The sequence below is a fragment of the Coregonus clupeaformis genome, chromosome 20 (assembly GCF_020615455.1).
Source record: "Coregonus clupeaformis isolate EN_2021a chromosome 20, ASM2061545v1, whole genome shotgun sequence".
NCBI classification, from domain to species: domain Eukaryota; kingdom Metazoa; phylum Chordata; class Actinopteri; order Salmoniformes; family Salmonidae; genus Coregonus; species Coregonus clupeaformis.
Window position 1 is genome coordinate 110,001 of NC_059211.1, and position 18,972 is coordinate 128,972.

Below are 18,972 nucleotides of genomic sequence, written 5' to 3' on the forward strand. Positions count from 1 at the left end.
GGAAGCTCCGAATGCAGTGTGGGGGCTTCCTCTTTATGTTCCCTTACATCAAATAGCTGGATCTCATAGGGCAGATTTAGGGGTTCAAGACATGGATCTGTTAATAAGGAGATGTGGTAGTTTCCCTGTAATTATATTAATCACATTTGGAGAGTAATCACAAGGGCCAGCTGGAGTGAAGGAGCTGACACTGCATTTCACCACCACACTTTGTCAACGCACACATATTATGTTACTATGCAAATAATACAGTTGTTTCTCTTGCTGTAATAACCCAAAGCAAAGTTATTTGGTGTCAAGACAGTGATATGAATATCTTTATTGTACGTTTTTATTATACAGTGATTGGATCAAGTCATAAAAATACACTTTGCTGAGAGATTAAACCATGATGACAGAGGGTGGAGAAACTCATTTCTTTTTTCTACCCCAAATAAAGTCGTGGCATCAAGAGTCACTGTCTGCGTCCAAAATGGCACCCTATTTCCTATAGAATCCTATAAGGCCCTGCTCAACAGTAGTGCACTATATAGGGGATAGGGTGTCATTTGAGCCACTGTCTGGGAGGTTATCTGTCCTTACTACACCCTAACCTTCCCATTCAGTCCTAACACTGTCGCAGGCCAATATCCTGTAAACCATATTCTCCTGCTGAATCACCACCGATCAATTATTTTAATATTTCTGTGGCCATTTTTTTATTGATTACCTCATTTATGCAGAGTGCAGCATATCTTATTTAATAACGGAAGTTCAGTGCATCTGATTATCTTGTTTTAGTGTCATGGGACATTTTGTTTTCATAAAACCTTTCACCTTATTGATTTATCTGTTTATATGTGATTAATTATTATTTTCTATGCTTCATTCTTATATTACATACAACAACTGCAGGCCACTGGGTATGGAATTCACTCACCTTGTGTGTCCATACTGTGTTCACATCCAGAGCTGTTGCCATGGTTAGTAATTAGCCGTAGTGAGTGCTCGCTGAAACATTGAACAATGTTGAAGCATCTCCTGTGTGTCCTTGAGGGAAGTGTCATTCATTGTGGAGGACTCTCACCTTGTCAGCTAGTAGGCTTTCACCTGAAATGCTAATAGACAGCCTGATTGTGTTTGTTATCAGCTATAGCATGGTGAGATATGCAGTATAAACGTGTATGTTTGACACAATTTAATGATCCATGTTAATCAGGAGGACATGTACATATTACTCGAAATTAGTAATGCAAAGAGATCCTCAGAATCCCATTGTACTGGGAGCTACAGCACACATTCCCTGATATTATATCTGCCAATGGAAGGAGGCTGTATTGTCAAGGTCAGACACAAAGAGAATAAAGGAAATCCTGTGAGTGTGAACGTGAAAGAGGAGAGGCAGAGAGACAGATATGGCCTAGTCATCCAGCAACAGCCAGTAGACTACCACAAATGAATTCCAATGAGAGAGTAGATATTAATACGTCTAATAGGACAGGCCCTATAGGTACAATTAGCTCTAGATAATGGCCCTCTCCAGCCTCTTTTCTACTAGAGCTCTACAATATTGATTTAATTCTCCCCTGTATATCCACTTAAACTCTGGACTGTCACTCTAAGAATCTATCTCATTGTTATGTTTTACAGTGTTGGCCGAGGGGCTTATTCTGTCTCTGTCCTGTTTTAGGGAGCAGAGATGGCAGATCACTTTGAGGAGCCCCACTCTTCTCTTTTTTATAAGAATGAGGAAGAGATAACTTGGGGAAGAAATAGAGTGAGATATAAAAATGGAAAATGGTTCCTAGAGCGTTTAAAGTTTGGCTGCTGTGTCGTGGCTCGTCGTTGAGAGAGAGAGAGAGAAACAGAGAGAGTAAGAGAGCAGGCGTGAGGTGAGGAATAAGCTTCGCCTGGCGTGTCGGTGTGACCTTTGGGTGTTTCCGCGGAGACGCGGCTCCTCAGGTTGCTGTTGTCTCAGCGCCGCGGCGAGGCTCGTCTGATGTTGATCATGTCAGACAGGACACTTACGCTGGGCTAGAGCTCTCCTGAGAGGTGTGGGCTATCTGTGCATTATTTAGCTTATTGTCTCAGCCATTTATCAGGATAATGACTCTGCAACCGTATAATACCATACTGTACATTTCTCCAAGTGGCAGAAGCACCAGCTACTGGATGATGACCACTGAGAAAAAGCCAATAAAGAAATGTGCAAGAAACTGCATCATATTGATATTGGAGGATGGTCTAGGATGGATAGGTTTGCTGCTCAGAATATCACTGACTGCATAGTATTTTGTAGCTTTGCTTGGGGAGGTTTGGCGCAGAGCCATACGCATCAGAATAGTGCAGTGAAAAATAAAATATAAGGACCAAAGTTGCTGGGCTGGCTGCACTTTTTTACCTTAATAATGATTTTCATGACAAGAAACTCGTAATATCAGTGTGCAGTGGCAGGCAGCGGGAGTGTGGGGACTGAATCACTGATCAATGACAGCTAATGAACACGGCAGGAGTTCTGCTCTGTTTGCCTCTCGACAGAGAGCCCCGCTCCTCTGAGAGCAATTTTTCTTCTATTTTGCACCAAAAAAATACAGGAGGCTTCATTGAAACCAACTGCCTCTGGGCTCAATTAACTAGCATAGATTACTCATAATGCAGATGAGAGCCTGGGTATGTGATACACAGCATGGAGACCACCCACCTCCCTCCTCCCTCCCTACAACCCACTGCCTTGGGGCCCCGTGACAGTGCAGTGCAGCGTTACATATATACATTACATATGGAGCGTCTCAGGTGATCTATGGATCCTGAAGGCTGTTTATCACTCCATCATGGTGACATGGTACTGGGTCGTGTGCAGTCAACACAACACAGGGATCTGGTGTCACCTGGCTGTCAGCAACACTTAATATACCTGGCTCAGGGTTTTTGGTCGCTGCTGCTGTCCTGATGCCCCTGGCCTGGCCTGGCCTGACTGTCCAATCCCCCTGCATTACATGGATGGAAAGACACTCCTCCAGAGCATTCATCACGTCCTCCATCCCCCCGCCGGGCAGAGGGCCGGGCGCCTGGCGCCTGCACTGTTGTCTCTTCTCTCATTGGCCACATGAGGTGTCCTACTGGGGTTGGAGCTTTTACAGAGGCCTCTACTGGCGTAGAGTACACAGCAGCCCTCACCGTCAGATATGTTTACACCTTTTACAAATGTCAACGCAAATATGAGCTTGTATAATTGTGTTGAAACACTGTTCTTTTAAATTGGCTACGTGAATTACATACTGCTAAACTATTATCAGCAAAGGAATGGTGTGTTGAGAACATCAAGAGAATTACAGAAGGCAGAAATGTAAATACAGAGAAGTTACCATACCCAAATGGGAATAGACACAAATATGCTGGATTTGCAGACTATAAGGCTGTGTTTACACAGGCAGCCCAATTCTGATCTTTTTTCCACTAATTGGTCTTTTGACCAATCACATCAGATCTTTTCACATCAGATCTTTTTCAGAGCTGATCTGATTGGTCAAAATACCAATTAGTGAAAAAAGATCAGAGTTGGGCTGCCTGTGTAAACGCAGCCTAAGATGTCTTTTAATGTGAGTCAGTGTTATAAATCTCAGTGAGAAAATACATGGCTCCAAATGAAAGGTGTTGGAGCTGAAAGACGTGTATCACTGTGTTGACAAACTGGGCTTAGTGCTTCACTGCTGTAGAACAAGATTTCATAATGAGAAACGATTCTAGAACTGAGGACTAACGATTCACAAGAAATCAAGGGCATAACATTTTTTGCCATTAAAAGCTCTCTGAATTCCAGTTCTAGGTTTCAAACGGATCACCTTCCTCAACCTAGACACTGTGTTTAAATGAATGAGCTCTCATGAATTCTATCACTCAGCCACAGTGATGACAGTGCAATTAATGATTATTCGACCTGACACAGGCTTAAAACAACTTCCTGTCATGGAAATCATAATACAATCTCTGTCTTTCCGTTGGCGGAAATATCTGAAATAACCTGTGTTAATTAAAGATAAAATCGTGGTGAGGGCGATAGACATGTCTGTCAGAGAGTGTGCTGCTGTCTCTGTCTGTATCTGTGCAGTGATGTGGATGATATATTAGATGAGAGGGAGCAGAGTGGCCAGCCAGCAGCAGAGTGGCCAGCCAGCAGCAGACCAGCAGCTATAGAACAGTATAGTAGCCTCTAGAATTCACTAACATTGATTCGCCACCAATTACTAGCTACACAGGATCCATGGACAAGGCTCACTATATACTACATTTTTAATGAAGGAACATGTTTTGAAAACCTTGTAATTACACTAAAGCAATGAGAGCAGACCATTTGGAACATAGAAATGGGTAAGATTTAATTGTAGAGCCCCTTGTTAGGCCCCAGAACACCAACAGGTCCACTCAGCAGCCATCAGTCCACTGAGTGGGAATGGGATGATGACATGAAAGTGACCTCATTACTCCACCACAGACCAAATCAATAAATCATAACAGCCCACCGTGGTCAATTCTGATGTCATCACAGACTCACAGCATGATATTCATCATGCAGATGAATGAAAAACACTGAGGAAGAAGAAGGGAATGAATGATTTGCATGCTGCTTTGCCAGGCGGCCAGGTTTCCCAGTGTAAACACAGAGCGATCTGCAACTCTTTTCTTTTCTCCCTCTCCTCTCTCTTCTTCTGACTCTGAATCACTCCGCCTTTGGGGCTTACCACAGGAGTCTCTTCAAACAAGGCTTTGTACTGGAGTGGAGAATCAAGATGAATGCACTTCCACAGTGCTGTGCTGCTCTAGGGGAAAGAAACCTGATAATTAACACCAGGGGGGCTTGGTGGAAATTGGAGGTGGGAAATCACACAAAATAGTAGAAATACGGGGAAAGGTACATAGGCATGTGTGTGATGTATGACACTGCATTGAGATGACAGTCAGTGAAGCTGTGGCTGTGACGTCCTAGATGGTATGGCGGAATGGTTTTCTCCGAGTTTTATTTATCATTGTCATGTCTGTAATAATTAATCGTGGTTTGCTTACCACAAGCAATGTTACAATGCATATACCACATGCATTTATACAAATTATACACATTTATACAAAATATACAAATGAAGTGTTCAATACATTGAGTACATAAGACCTACGGAGAGCATCTATATATGTAACGATCCCGGCAGTCTGAGTCGGGTCCGGTCTGTGTACTAGTTTTTCTGCTCGTGATCTCCAGTTTCCCGAGGGTTCTGGAACGCTCCCTGCCTGGTTGCCGGGCAACGTTGCTAGGCGGGAGCTCTCTTGATTTCCGCACCTGCATCCCATCAGCAATCTGCACACCTGGTCCTGATCATCACCCTTCTTAGGCTCTGGCCTAACATCCATTCCCTGCCGGATCGTTAGCCATGAACAGTAGGTTTACCAGAGTATCAGTCTTAGAGCTTCTAGCGTTAGTTTTGTTGTTTTTGCACCTTGTTGGTTTGTTGTTTACTTACCTCCGTTTTGTTCCATCTGCAGTCACTCGTCCGGAACCTTCATCCAACCTCTGCCTGGTGGTCGGCGGCTGCCGAGCCATGATTGGATCAACCACTGCACCCCCAACAACTAATCAACGCCGCCCGCTCTGTTCCCTGGATTATTCAGCATCACTCTTGAATTTGTAAATAAACACTCACCTTCGTTTCAACTTACCTTGTCCTGGTCTGCTTCTGGGTTCTGGCTTTGTAACTCGTGACAGAACGATCCGGCCAGTAATGAACCCAGCGGACCTGGACTCTGTTCGCCATGCCATTACCCATCAGGAGAAGATGTTGGGCCATCATAGCACGGAGCTACAGGAGATCGCGTTGGCAGTTCGGAACCTTTCTACCGGTCTGACGGAGGTCCAGAACCAGCGCAAGTTTCCGGTGGAGGATCCACTACCGGTTTCACCCATCTCGCCTGCCGCGTCTGGAGCTGTGTCCTTCCGTGAGCCCAAGGTTCCGACGCCGGATAAATATGAGGGGGAGCTGGGAAGATGCCGTTCTTTCCTTATGCAGTGTGGGTTAGTGTTCGATCTACAGCCCTACTCTTATGCCACAGACAAGGCTAGGATAGCCTTTGTGATTGAGTTGCTGCGTGGTCGAGCGCTGGAGTGGGCTTCAGCCGTTTGGGAACGACAAGACCCCTGCATGGCTTCATACCAGGGGTTCACGGCCGAGATGAGGAAGCTCTTCGACCATTCCGTCCGAGGGAGGGACGCAGCTAGGCGCCTGTTTTCGCTTCACCAAGGAACTCGCAGCGTGGGCCGACTTCGTGATCGAGTTCAAGACGTTGGCTGTGGAGAGTGGGTGGAATGAGGAGTCTCTGCAAGCGGCCTTTTACCAGGGTCTGTCGGAGCAGCTCAAGGATGAGTTGATCTCCTATCCGGAGCCTAGTGACCTGGACAGCTTGGTAGCCTTGTCTATTCGGGTGGATAATCGAGTCCGAGAGCGAAGGAGGGAGAAGCAATGGGGTCCGTCCAATCGATCAGCTTCTCAGGTTCCAGTCGGGTCGGGGATTGGACCAGAATACGTCGATCATCGTCCACCACACAGGATTAGTGGAGAGGTCCTGTCTCCCGATTCTGAACCAATGCAAGTAGGGCGGCACGGGTTAACCAAGGAGGAACGCCAACTCAGACGTAGGACTAACTGTTGCCTCTACTGTGGTGGTTCGGGGACATTACCTCGCCACCTGTTCCCGGCGGTCGTCAAACTGCGCGGCTCGCTAAAGTTGGGAGGACTTTTAGCGAGCCAGTTTCGACCTCTCAATACCTCTGTCAGACCCCGTTTCCCGGCTACCCTTGTGAACAGGAATCAGAGCTTAGCGATTAACGCTTTTATCTCGATTCAGGTGCCGATGGAAGCTTTCTTGATGCCGAGTTGGTGGAACAGCTGGGGCTTTCCAAGGAGCAATTGCCGGAAGCCATTGAAGCGACCACTCTGAACGGCAGTAGTCTGGCACGTATCACGATGAGGACTGAACCGGTTAAGATGCTGTTGTCGGGGAATCATTCGGAGATGATTTCATTCTTCATTCTGCCGTCTTCCCATGTTCCTCTGGTCCTTGGATACCCCTGGCTGAAGGAACACAATCCCACGTTCGATTGGGTGACGGGCAAGGTAACGAGTTGGAGCCTTGATTGTCATGCTAACTGTCTCAAGACTGCCTGTCCCCATTCGGTTCCCAGTCAGGTGATTGAGGCTAAACCCCCAGATTTGTCCCTGGTTCCCGAGACATATCACGATTTGGGGGAAGTGTTCAGTAAGCAGAAGGCTCTGTCACTCCCTCCCCACCGACCATATGATTGTGCCATCAACCTGTTCCCTGGAGCTGTCTACCCCAAGGGAAGGTTATACAGTATCTCCCGCCCTGAACGTGAGGCTTTGGAGACCTACATCAAGGAGTCCCTAGCTGCTGGTCTCGTTCGTCCTCGTCATCACCCCTGGGGGCAGGATTCTTCTTTGTGGGTAAGAAGGATGGCTCTCTTCGACCGTGTATTGATTATCGGGGGTTGAATGACATCACGGTCAAGAACAAGTATCCCCTGCCCTTGATGAGTTCTGCCTTCGACTCCTTACAGGGTGCTACGGTGTTCACCAAGCTAGACCTACGCAATGCGTATCACATGGTCCGGATCAGAGAGGGAGACGAGTGGTTGACGGGTTTCAATACACCGATGGGTCGCTCGTGTATCAGGTGATGCCGTTTGGACTGACCAATGCTCCAGCGGTATTCCAGAGTATGGTGAACGACGTCCTGAGAGATATGATCGGTCTCTTTGTGTTTGTTTACCTGGATGACATTCTGATCTTCTCGAAGGAACCTTCCGACCACGTCCAGCATGTCCGGCAGGTTCTGCAGCGATTGTTGGAGAATCGCCTGTTCGTGAAGGCCGAGAAGTGCGAGTTTCACGCCCACACGACATCCTTTCTCGGGTACATCATCTCCAGGGGAGAGATTAGGATGGACCAGGAGAAGGTTAGAGCGGTTCTGGAATGGGCCCAGCCCGGTACGAGATTGCAGCTCCAGAGATTTTTGGGGTTTGCGAATTTCTACCGCAGATTCATCCGGGATTACAGCCGTGTGGCCGCTCCGTTAACTGCCTTGACTTCCAGTATCAGGAGCTTCAAGTGGAATCCGGAGGCGGATCGAGCGTTTCTGGATTTGAAGAGGCGATTCACCAACGCACCGATTCTCTCTCAACCGGACACGGCCCGTCAGTTCGTCGTTGAAGTGGACGCGTCTGATGTGGGAGTTGGCGCCATCCTGTCGCAGCGATGCTCCACGGACAGTAAACTCCATCCCTGCGCCTACTACTCTCGTCGCCTTTCGCCTGCGGAGAGGAATTACGATGTGGGTAACCGGGAGCTTCTCGCGGTGAAACTTGCCTTGGAGGAGTGGCGCCACTGGTTGGAGGGGCGGAGCAACCGTTTATTGTCTGGACTGACCACAAGAATCTTGCTTACGTGCAATCGGCTAGACGTCTCAACTCCCGTCAGGCCAGGTGGTCGTTGTTTTCGGACGATTCAATTTTTTCCCTGACGTTCCGACCTGGATCTAAGAACGGCAAGGCGGACGCCTTGTCTCGGATGTTCTCCAAGACGGAGGAGAGTGGGTCCAAGACCGAGACAATTCTCCCCCGGAACTGCGTCGTGGGAGCTGTTAGGTGGAAGATTGAGGAGGAGGTGATGGCGGCCCTTCGGACGCAGCCCGGTCCCGTAACGGTCCACCCGGTCGGTTGTTTGTGCCTGAGTCGGTTCGTCCTGCGGTCCTCAAATGGTCCCACGCCAGCAAGATGGCTTGTCACCCTGGCGTGGCTCGGACGATGGCGTTTCTTCGCAGACGTTTTTGGTGGCCTGCCATGGCCGAGGATACTCGGGGTTATGTTGCTGCCTGTCAGTGTGTGCGCAGAATAAGAGTACCAATCGGCCCAGCTCTGGACTACTTCACCCCCTTCCTATTCCCCGGCGACCATGGTCGCATCTGGCCCTGGACTTTGTCACTGGGTTGCCCGCTTCTGAGGGGAACACGGTCGTTCTGACTATCGTGGACAGATTCAGCAAGTTCGCCCCACTTTGTGCCAATTGCCAAGCTTCCCTCTGCCTCGGAGACGTCCGAGATCCTGGTTAGGGAGGTTTTCAGGGTCCACGGTTTGCCCAGTGATATCGTTTCCGACCGTGGCCCTCAGTTTACCTCTGCTGTCTGGAAGTCCTTCTGTTTGGCCATTGGAGCTACAGTCAGTCTCACATCTGGTTTTCACCCCCAATCTAATGGTCAGGCGGAGAGAGCCAACCAGAAGATGGAATCCACGCTACGCTGCCTGGCCTCTTCCAACCCCACCTCCTGGGTCTCTCAGTTGCCTTGGGTTGAGTATGCCCACAATACTCTCCCTACATCTGCCACTGGGATGTCTCCCTTCCAGTGCCTGTATGGTTACCAACCTCCCTTGTTCCCTTCTCAGGAGAAGGAGCTCTCAGTGCCTTCTGTTCAGGCCCATATTCGTCGTTGCCACCGGACCTGGCATCGGGCCAGAAAGGCACTCCTTAGAGTTTCGGACCGGTATCAGCTCCAGGCGAATCGTCGCCGGATCCCCGCTCCCACCTATACCATCGGAGATAGGGTCTGGTTGGCCACACGGGATCTTCCTTTACGGACTGAGTCTAGGAAGTTGTTACCGAAGTTCATTGGTCCGTTTGTGGTGGAGAAGGTGATCAATCCGGTGGCAGTTCGACTCAAACTCCCGAGGACGCTCAGAGTCCATCCCACCTTTCATGTCTCCTGCCTCAAGCCTGTTTTCCTCAGTCCTCTGTTGCCTCCTCCGCCTCCTCCTCCTCCCCCTCGGATGATCGGAGGTGGTCCTGCCTACACGGTGCGACGCATCATGGATTCCAGACGGCGGGGCCGGGGTTTCCAGTATCTCGTGGACTGGGAGGGGTATGGTCCTGAAGAGAGGAGTTGGATTCCGCGGCGACAGATCCTAGATGCTGACCTCATTCGTGACTTCTACCGCCTCCATCCTGGCGCTCCGGGGAGTCCGCCCGGTGGCGTTCGTCGGAGGGGGGGTACTGTAACGATCCCGGCAGTCTGAGTCGGGTCCGGTCTGTGTACTAGTTTTTCTGCTCGTGATCTCCAGTTTCCCGAGGGTTCTGGAACGCTCCCTGCCTGGTTGCCGGGCAACGTTGCTAGGCGGGAGCTCTCTTGATTTCCGCACCTGCATCCCATCAGCAATCTGCACACCTGGTCCTGATCATCACCCTTCTTAGGCTCTGGCCTAACATCCATTCCCTGCCGGATCGTTAGCCATGAACAGTAGGTTTACCAGAGTATCAGTCTTAGAGCTTCTAGCGTTAGTTTTGTTGTTTTGCACCTTGTTGGTTTGTTGTTTACTTACCTCCGTTTTGTTCCATCTGCAGTCACTCGTCCGGAACCTTCATCCAACCTCTGCCTGGTGGTCGGCGGCTGCCGAGCCATGATTGGATCAACCACTGCACCCCCAACAACTAATCAACGCCGCCCGCTCTGTTCCCTGGATTATTCAGCATCACTCTTGAATTTGTAAATAAACACTCACCTTCGTTTCAACTTACCTTGTCCTGGTCTGCTTCTGGGTTCTGGCTTTGTAACTCGTGACAATATAAGGACACTGTGTATTTCATAATCCCTTACGGAAAACCTGTCATACCTTGTCAGTTCTTTCCAAAGCTGCACAGGCTGCATATTGACTTCTGGAAGCATCTGTGTTTATGTCAGAATCCCCCACCTGGAGTTGTTCTCTGATAATTACTCAGATTGTTGTCATTTATGTCAATGTCTGAAAACAGCGGGCCGTGGCTCCCTGTACAGGGTTCTCCAGATATATAAATAAGTGGTGGAAGGTTACCAAGGAAGAGAATGAAATATGGCACTTCCATTTCAATGCAAATGAGGACTGAAATGAGTGCAGTGTGGATTTACAGTGGTTCATTAGAATGAACCCAGCACACTGCTGCTGTAACTGAACAATCTCCTATAGCCTGAGTAAATTAGTGTGCAATCCCCTGCACTGGCTGTAAATGAAACTGTCCGTCAGCATGCAACATTTCAACCTGCTAAGAAGAAGTGGGAAGGGATGGTTCTGTCCTCCTGATGTCTGTCTGCTGGAGCTCTTGGATAGAGAGAAACTTTTCTTCAAGTTTGGATTGTCTGTGTTAACTTCCCAGTTTATTCAGTCAGGAGTCTGACGTGAAGATATGAGTATTTTTTTGTGTATGCGTGTGTCACATATACAGCCAAACAATCTCTATAGCCTTTGGTAAAGGTCTGGGGTGCTCTTTCATTTCTGAAATTCATTTCAGGACACTGCTGTCCTGGACTCAATAAGAATGACCCCCTGTTTGAACACACACATCATGCATTTCCAAAGGGGGAATATCCAAAAGTAGATTTGAATCCGATGAGAGCATGCAGGTGTGAAAATATTGTGTTGTTTTCATTTATATGATGGATTAGGAGGCAAGCTGCACTGCCCTCTGAGAGGAGGCAAGGAAAGTGGGAACTGGAGTGAGTTTTCAAATGGAGTGCTGCTATTTAATACACATGGATATCCAGAGCCACTGAGTTTATAGAGACCTCTAGGAAACTGTCAGGACTCAGATGTCAACAGTCTGACTTCTTTTGACTTATATAATTCATCAAGTCGTCTCCGTTGTTTTATTTACAGTTTCTCCACTTCATAGAGATATCTCATGTGCCACATATACAATAAGGGGACAATATGTTCTGTAATGATTAAGAAGTGATAGAGAGGTTTCCAAACAGTGGCAGCAACCATTTTCCAGCCAAAGTGACCAAGACAGCATTCACCACACGCTTGAGAGTATTACATCTGCTGACGGTCTGCAATCTCAAACCTTCGAGTCAGATCAGAATCAAACAGAGCTTTATAAGCATGACAGGTTTGGACAGGAAGTAGAGAGGAGGCCTTTCTGGAACACAGAGTATGTAGGCTACTGCAAAATGTCATAATGCATAAAGTATTCCTCTTCGTCAAACTTGGTGTTTTTATATATTTCCTTTCATGTACATCTTTAAATGATTATTTTACTGAAAAATGAAAAATAAAATATATTATTTTCAATTTGAAGTGAAGGTCAGTAGGTTTCAGGTAGCTATGGGTGATCCACTCTAATTACATATCTAAACTGAACCTCTACGGTTATACCCCGCTATATTGCTTTTTAAAAACTGAAACTAGGAGGGCTTCATGTGTGACATAATTAAACCCGGTGTGTCTGAGTTGATTCAGGGAGAGCAGTTTCATTTGCTGTGGTAGCATTAGCAGTGGTGTGTAGGGGACTATTGGGACCGGAGTGGGTAGACTGCATTAAAAGTTTAGAAGAGTTATCTGTAATACGGAAAACAGGTCAAGTGGATAAAGACTGGGATGTTGCAGTCTAATCAAAAGGAACAAACCGGACTATTTTCCGGTTGAAATAAGAAAGTCTCTCTGTAATGATGACAGATGACCAAAATAGGCCTTTTGTGAATGTTTTTTCTCAATAGCACAATTCCCCATAAGATTTTTGTCTGACAACCTCCCTCTCTCTAACACATTTTTTTTGTTTGTTATTTTCCAGGAGTGAGGAGGCAGACGGTGAGACAGAGATGAGTCTGGTATTTAATCCCACTACACCTATCCATCAACGGAGAGACTGGTTCCACTGTCTCCTACCTACACCGTGTCCAGGCCTTACTGAGCTGATGATGAGTCCATCATACCCATCCCTACAGGACCACTTCCTCCTTGGTTTCCAAAAAAGACATAAACACATCATGTTCTATTACTGCGCTATACATTTCCCTTCCCCTGCTACTCTTTCAATTAAGGAAGACTGCTGCAGTATATGAATGTGGCTGTGGAGTCATATTAATTTCTATGCAATATGGTAAAGATAAACTCCACTTGAAGGCCATTGAATTTGACAGGCTCCCTGTCTCAAACCCGAACATCATTTTCTCTTCACTATGCATCGAGTTAGGAAGTTTGAGAGGCCCAGGATCTCATTTCTAATAGGAAGTGAGCATCTTAAGAGATGACCCAGCTGAGGCTGCCATCAGTGTCTCCCTAGCTGCCTGCCTGCCAGAGAGGGAGTGTAGCTCTCCATTTACTCCTGGACTCACTAATTAATGGTTGCCCGTGAAGTAACTTGTACCTGTCAGTGTCTACCGCTCTCGTATATTCAATAAATTGGGGGAATTGAAATTGAATGCCAGCTAAGCTCGAACAAACTGCAAATGGTGCATGGGATACACCCTGGTTCTCTCACTGACCTGACAGCAGCCGTATATGTAAGGTTTTTAATGAACATAGACTATTCTCAGCTACTCTGACTGCCAAGATGGAATGTTTTATGAATTCAAGATGGAGGGTGGAAGGGTTGGTGGGTGATTGTATAGGTTCTGTTACAGTATACAGGTACTCGAGCAAGTCCTTGTGCCAAATGTCCATGTGCGTATGAATGCCAAAGCCGTCCATAAAATGACCCAGTGCCGATTCACATTAAAGAGACATGGTGAAAATGTTCCAGAGCGGTCACTGGTAATTATTGCGTCCATTCCCAAGGCCACTGCATTTGTGTTCATGCAGAACAAGACCCAGTTTATTATTATACATATCTCCTTACCCACGGGATTAGCCACACTGCTCACAATTCATACCTCCACTTTTCCATTAGAGCTGATTTATCTGCAGACCACTCCTCTACATAATGAGTAAAACAAGAATAATGGTGAAAAGTAATACAAATATTTCATTTACATGCAGATCTAGCCAGACGTGTTAAATTGCCAGTTACGCTCTCACGTTATTCTGTTTGCAGATGCTTATTCATCCCAAACATCTTACTTGTTTTGAATAATGAATTTCCTCCAGGAGTATTTGTTACTGTTGTGTGTGAAATAAGTGGCTGCAGTTGGGTTGGTGGAACAGACAGGCTGGCTGTCTCTGAAAAGTAGGAAAGGAAGGGCCCCGCCACCTCAAGCCCATCACTATTCCCTCTAAGCTGGATGAAGCTGTTGCTCAAACCCAAGGCTGTGCTTCCAAATCCACATCTCTCTCTCTCTCTCTCTCTCTCTCTCTCTCTCTCTCTCTCTCTCTCTCTCTCTCTCTCTCTCTCTCTCTCTCTCTCTCTCTCTCTCTCTCTCTCTCTCTCTCTCTCTCTCTCTCTCTCTCTCTCTCTCTCTCTCTCTCTCTCTCTCTCTCTCTCTCTCTCTCTCTCTCTCTCTCTCTGTCCCTCTCTGTCCCTCTCTGTACAGTAGCCCTTGACCTTGCCGTGTGTCCTCATGGCCCAGACACCCGCTTGAAATTAAATTACAGATTAGTGGCTTCAGCCCCTAGGAAGGGTTTATTTGGTTGCCCCCTCTCTGTGTCACTCTCATTCTCCTATGCAGGAGCAGGGAGGAAATGTCATGGGATTTAAGAAAGAAAATGCCAGCCTTGAAAATGTTTTTACTTCAAAGTCTGTACTGTGTTGCCTGGCCTCCCTAAATTCAGGATGTCTGCAAGGAGTTCTACATTTTACAGCTGAGGAATAGGGGGAAGATGGCATGTGGGGATTGGTGTATTAGAATGGGTAATGGACAGGGAAAAACTGAAACCAAACTCATAAAAAATATCTTCAGACTTCAATGTCTCTGTAAGTTTGAGATGGAGCATGAACTCTACACCAGACTCAATAACTGGTCCTGTCACTGACTGCTTCTTTAGACACTGTTGTTGCACCTTGAGATTGAAAAATCATTCTAGCGAGACAAGTGGACCAAATGCCGAGTCCTCATTAATTTGGAAGACTGTCACGCATAGCACAATGCTGTAATTTCAAATCACTTTCACTTCCACTCAGTAGATTTTGTGGTTTTTAGCAATCAGAATGGCTTGTTAGCCCTATAAACGATCCACTTCCCTTCATATTGATGCAGATTCACAGTCACTCCCCAGGTATATCACTCATCATGTCAGATTATGGCCTCTTTTCATTGGGAAGTAGGGGTTATTTGAATGTGCCAAGAGAGAAGCTACCTACAAAATCAATGTGATGACGTTGAATCAACGTGGAAAACTAATTAGTTTTGCAAAAAGTCATCACATAACCCAACTTTTAACCTAAATAGAATGACATGGTGATTTTTTGTTGTTGATTTCACATTGAATTCACGTTAGTTAACAACTCAACCAAATGTAAATCAAAGCTAGAAGTTGAACTGATGTCTGTGCCCAGTGGGTACTGTACTGTAGAGCCAATATCAAATCAAGATTGCTCACTGTGAACATAATTGCATCAAATGCTATTCTAGAGTCTGGAGTCAGATTGTTTGTTCTATTGTGTTGTTTGGAATAAGTGGAAAGTTAACCTGCATATCACAGTTTGTTGAGCAATGGAGAAAAACTCACAGCAGACATTTGAAACTGTATAGTTCTCCTCTCGCCAGGGGGTTGAGTTGTGTATTTAGTATGGAGAAAGAAAGCAATCAATAAAACAACCGTTGGTAACCAAGGGACGAGAGAAGTGTCTTTGAAACTTTAGCACATGGTGCTTAAAAAGTGCAATATAGTCAATAATAGATGAAGAGCTACTGGCAGCAGACATGCTCCAGGGTGTTAAACCCACTGCTAGACAGAGAAAAACACAGGATTAAACTATTTGTGAAAATTCATTTCCAAAAGCCAATGCTAACTATCCAGTCATAGTTTAATCCTGTGTTTTTCGACAGACTTAATAGATAGGATTTAATTTGATTTGATACTTTTGATTTTCTGGGTAATTATTTATGACAGCGCTGCCATTGGATCATGCAAAGTAATAACTTTAAGTCATTTAAGTTTTCCATGGCAATACACCCTAACTATGATGACATTATTCATAACTCAATTGAATTATGTACCTTTGACATAATGATGTACCTTTGACATAATTCAAAGGTACATTTGTTAAAAAGTGTAATAGAACTTTAAAAGGGAAAACAGTACCCATCAACTTCCTTTGGACCTCTGCATCTTTTAGGAAATAAGTCAACATGGAGAAAACTGTCAGGATTGTCAAGACATTGACAGCTCTGAGGAACAGATGGGCAAAAATACCAAATCGAAAACGCTGCTCATCAATCAAAACATGAAAACAAGGTTTGAAAGCATGTTTATGTTGCAACGTTTTCCCCTGAATTGTACTGTCACAGTAGATCAATGTCGTTGTCATTTGAAAAGTGATCAGGTCACACAAGGGATAGATTGGTACTCCACAGTTTACCGAACGCTCACAGAGAAGAGAGGCTGTCATTGTTTCCATTTTCAAAAAGGAAAGTTTGTTCTTTCATAGTGTTTTACCTCCGGACCGGGATATCTTGAAGGACAAAACAGTTTCAATAGAGGCTCAGATAAAAATTCCTCAAGAGTATGTAATCATGCTGGGAAAGAAAAAAAGCTTGAAAGCACCTGTGAATCGCTAACACTACTCTGTTCCCCTCTGAATGGTAAGCAGGCTTACAGGACGTGTGCTGTTGACATTAGGCTTTACAGAAGACAGATGACAGAGCCTAGTTTTTAGAGGGCAGGGATGGAAGGAAGAAGCACCACAGAGATGACAATTATAAAATGTGGCAAAACTGCCATTATTTAATTTGATTTGGCATTTTGATCTGAGAGTATTGTGAAATGTAGCATTTGCGCTCTGACAATGATGTGGAATCGTAATAATGTCCTGATTTGTTGTGGCATTCATGTTCCAAAGACTGTCCTTGCAAAGACCACCATTCTAAGAGGGGGTTCAGTGACAGATTTCAGCTGTCAGGGGTTTTACATGCTCAGCAAATGCTCAGCAAATACTATGGCAATGAACACGTTATACTGTTTCCAGTTGGCCACTAAATATCCATGCATATGTAATGTGTCTCACTTGTTCTGAATCTGTACTCATGCATAAGTGTCTTTCCTACATTTAAAAACCCTCATATATATTTGAACTTCACACAATTGCATCAACTAATTTGTATAATAGGCCCATGTTCCATTGAGCATGTTTGGCTTCTAATGAAATAAGAGCTTATTCATGTATCAACATAAAAGTTTGATCACAGCTTGTAGCTATGTTACATTAGGGGCACGACCAGGGGCAAAAAGTCATATCTATAAAGGCCAACATATGCCAACTTTGACTCCTTATCAATGTCATGGATAAAAGTAAGCATAAATAGTGCATAGTTGTCAATCATAGGATGATTTGCTCGTCTTTATTTCTCTTTGATGTATCTTTTTTTTTTTTTTTTTTTATGCATCAAAGCTTTTCCTAGATGTTTTACTGTTGATATGTCATATCATAATTGAGTCAAGCATGCAATTTCATCTGGCATCAAAATAATGTATTACTGTCACTCGACTCTAGCTACCAAGCAGTACACCCATGAGAAATCCTTTTAAGTGTATGATTTTATGTCATGCTTTTTTACAGTAAATGTAAAGATCAAAAGCTTTTGTTTTATTTGATGCCTTTGTTTTCTTATCACTATGTCCAACAACAAGTTCATCAGTTTCACAATGCCAGAACCATACCAGACATTCTGTGACTGTTTCTAAGTCTTTATGTAAGATGTTAAAGGATTGTTGGTCCTGATAAAACGGGGTTATTCATACCACACGGAGATAGAGAGGCAGTAAGTGTTGAAGGCCATAAGTAGATCACTGAACACCTCCCATCCCTAGGGGGCAGCAGTAACCAGGTCAGGTGCTGAGAGAACCAGGACGTGATGATTGTTAATGTGTTGGGGATTGGCAAGTCTCTGAAACCCAGACCCTAGGCAACAGCAGTGACTAGGGTCTGGGATTAATGGCAGACTCTTGGTAACTTTGAAGGGGGAAACAATTGTTCCGGGGAAGGTCCTCTTCAGACAGACAACTCCCCCAACAAATCACGAAGCAGACATGCCAGAACGTCGCAATTCGAAACCAAAGTTTGCAGGCAAATTCTTTGCAGTTGTTTTAGTGAAGGTAGATGATGCAAACTAGCCACCTGTGGAATGCACTCATAAAAAATAACCTCTGTGATCTCCATCTTGCTAGCTACTATTTTGTGTCTGGGGTATGTGGGCAACAAGCGGATAAATCAGTGATGTAGGTAGTGGCGTTTAAACTGGAAGATTGGTACATTTTTTTGTTTTTTCTATTATTAGTATTATTATCTATTTTATTTACATGTAAAACACACAAAAAAAACAGAACAGCCAGAGGGATTACACAAAAAAATAAGGAAGAGAATAATAATAATAATAATAATAATACAATACCTCCTTCTTCCCCCAACCCCATAAAAAAAAAGGTGGTTGTCCCACTGGCTATCATAAGTTCAATGCACCAATTTGTAAGTCGCTCTGGATAAGAGCGTTTGCTATATGATGTAAATGTAAATTACATCAAATCAAATCAAAAATGTGTTACATTTTGTTTTGTATACTTTGTAATGATGCTAAATAGTTTTCCAAATCTGATTTAAAAAAATACAAAAGGGGCTTTTTCTTCATACATTTTGATTTGTTTATGAAACATTTTCCTAACAAAATAAAGAGATTTATGACATAATGATGTTCAATTGTGGAATCAGTATAGTAAAATAATATGTCAAACTTAGATACAGTGAGGGAAAAAAGTATTTGATCCCCTGCTGAGTTTGTACGTTTGCCCACTGACAAAGAAATGATCAGTCTATAATTTTAATGGTAGGTTTATTTGAACAGTGAGAGACAGAATAACAACAAAAAAATCCAGAAAAACGCATGTAATTTTTTTTATAAATTGATTTGCATTTTAATGAGGGAAATAAGTATTTGACCCCCTCTCAATCAGAAAGGTTTCTGGCTCCCAGGTGTCTTTTATACAGGTAACGAGCTGAGATTAGGAGCACACTCTTAAAGGGAGTGCTCCTAATCTCAGCT

General features: G+C 44.9%; 1 protein-coding gene across 1 annotated transcript in view; it reads left to right on the forward strand.

Annotated features, from left to right (window-relative positions):
- The window catches only part of LOC121582285 (CD276 antigen-like), a 65,950-nt gene extending 52,371 nt beyond the window's left edge, over positions 1-13,579 (forward strand). Inside the window, exon 8 of the mRNA XM_041897992.2 lies at positions 12,633-13,579. The gene's annotated coding sequence lies outside the window, so the exon portion shown is untranslated. The remainder of the gene's footprint in view (positions 1-12,632) is intronic.
- Positions 13,580-18,972: the final 5,393 nt, after the last annotated feature.